A 2,431-nucleotide genomic window follows, 5' to 3' on the forward strand; every position below is an offset into this window, starting at 1 on the left:
AAAAAAAAAAAAAAAAAAAGTTTTCCTAACTGTTAGGAAATTGTATGTTTTATGACTCTGTGTGCTGTGCCTACGCTACTCTTGGTATGTTATATATTTCAATAGGAGGTATTTAATGACCATGTGTAATTCATCAAATGCCTGTGGTTCTTTATATCTTGTAGGTATCTCTTCTATATGTGTGATAAATGAATTGCCACTTACAGAAAGCAGTAGTATAGAAGAAATATCCCCCACAGTGATGTTGGAAAGGAATGAAAACCGTGACATTGAAGACTTTTGCTTTAGGGAAATCCAGAAGAATATATATAACTTTGAGTATCAGTGGAGAGATGATGAAAAACCTTGCAGTGGAGTCCGTATGACCCCTCAGGGAAATCTCACTGGAAGCAGAGATCAGCATGATAGGAGGTGTTCAGGAAACAAGGTTGTTAATAATCAGCTGGGATTAAACACTCAGTCTCATCTACCAGAACTGCAACTATTTAAGATTGAAGAAAAAATTTATGAATATAATCCCATGGAGCCATCTGTCGACAGTGATTTCTTGATTTCCCCACCCCACAGAATTCCTTCTACTATGAAACCCCACCTTTCTCATGAGCGTGAGTACGACCTTATGGATTTATTATTCCCACAAAGAGAGAAACCACACATAGTGACAGAACATCACAAATGTACAGAGTGGGAGAAGTCATTTAATCAAAGGTTACATATCAATATTGATCAAATAATGCATGAGGAAGAGAATCGATTTAAATGTGATATATGTGCCAAGGTGTTCAATAAAAAATCAAGCCTTGGAAGTCATCAAAGATTCCATACTGTAAAGAAAACTTACAAGTGTAATGAATGTGGCAAGGTCTTCAATTACATTTCACGGCTTGCACGGCATCAGAAAATCCACACTGGAGAGAAACCTTACAAATGTAATGAATGTGGAAAGGTATTCCGTGAAAGTTCAGCCCTTGCACAGCATCAGAGAATTCACACAGGTGAAAAACCTTACAAATGTAATGAATGTGGAAAGCTATTCCGCACAAGTTCAATCCTTGGGCGACATTGGAGAATACACACTGGAGAGAAACCATACAAATGTAAAGAATGTGGAAAGTTATTCCGTGACTGTACAGGACTTGCACGACATGCCAGAATTCACACTGGAGAAAAACATTACAAATGTAATAAATGTGGCAACATGTTCAGTCAGAAATCATCCCTAGCACATCACTGGAGGATTCATACTGGAGAGAAACCTTACAAATGTAATGAATGTGGAAAGGTATTTAATCGTAGTTCACACCTTGCAAAACATCAGAGAATTCACACTGGAGAAAAACCTTACAAATGTAATGAATGTGGCAAAATGTTCAGTAGCAAGTCATCCCTAGGAAAGCACTGGAGGATTCATGCTGAGGGAAACCTTACAAATGTTATGAATGTGGAAAAGTCCTCAGTTGCAATTCACATCTTGCATGACATCTAACAATTCATACTGGTGAGAAACCTTATAAATGTAATGAATATAGCAAGGTGTTCAGTCAGAATCCACCTTGCAAATCATTGGAGAATTCATACTGGAGAGAAAACTTATAGGAGTGATGAATATGGCAAGATCTTTAGTCAAAATTTGTATCTTATATATAATCGGAGAATTCTTACTGGAGAGAAACCTTATAAATGTAATGAATGTGGAAGGGTTTTCAGCCCAAACTCATGCTTAGCACATCATCAGAGAGTTCCTACTACAAAGAAACCTTAGAAATGTAACAAGTCTGGCCGTACCTTTAGTGTGCTCTATACTAGAGAAACCTTTCAAATATAATAAATAAAACATGCATGGCAAGGTTTTCAGTGACAATTCCTACCTTCAACATCATCAAAGATTTCATTCTGGAGAAACAACTTATTAATAGGACAATGTGATTAAGTAATTCACTAACCTTAGTGTCAATTGTGGCAGAATTAACCTTAGTGTCAATTGTAGACATCACGAGAGAATTCCTACTTGAGTGAAACCTTACAAGTACAAGGAAGGTTTTAAATCCTTCATTATGAGTTCAAGTATGAATTGACACAGGAAATTCATAGTAAAGGGCATTCATGTAATTGTATGTAGCAGAGATACTATCCTGGCCTCAAACATACTGAGTCTAAAGAAATTTATCTTTGGGAAGCCATACAAATATATGGTGTGTGTTAGGCTTTTGAAAGGTGTTGAACATCAGAATTATCATATTGGAAAGCAGCTACACAAACGTAGTGAATGCATCAAGCCATTTAGTCATGAGGTTCATACTGGATAGAAAGCAAGACAAATGTAGTGAACCTAGAAAGTTTGCTACTGTAATCTGCATCCTTAGGATTCGTTAAAGAACTTACACTCAAGAAAACAAATGGGCTCGGCGCCTGTGGCTCAAGTGGCTGAGGC

Source organism: Otolemur garnettii, unplaced genomic scaffold, assembly GCF_000181295.1.
Source record: "Otolemur garnettii isolate 467f Iridium unplaced genomic scaffold, OtoGar3 scaffold00212, whole genome shotgun sequence".
Taxonomy (NCBI): Eukaryota; Metazoa; Chordata; class Mammalia; order Primates; family Galagidae; genus Otolemur; species Otolemur garnettii.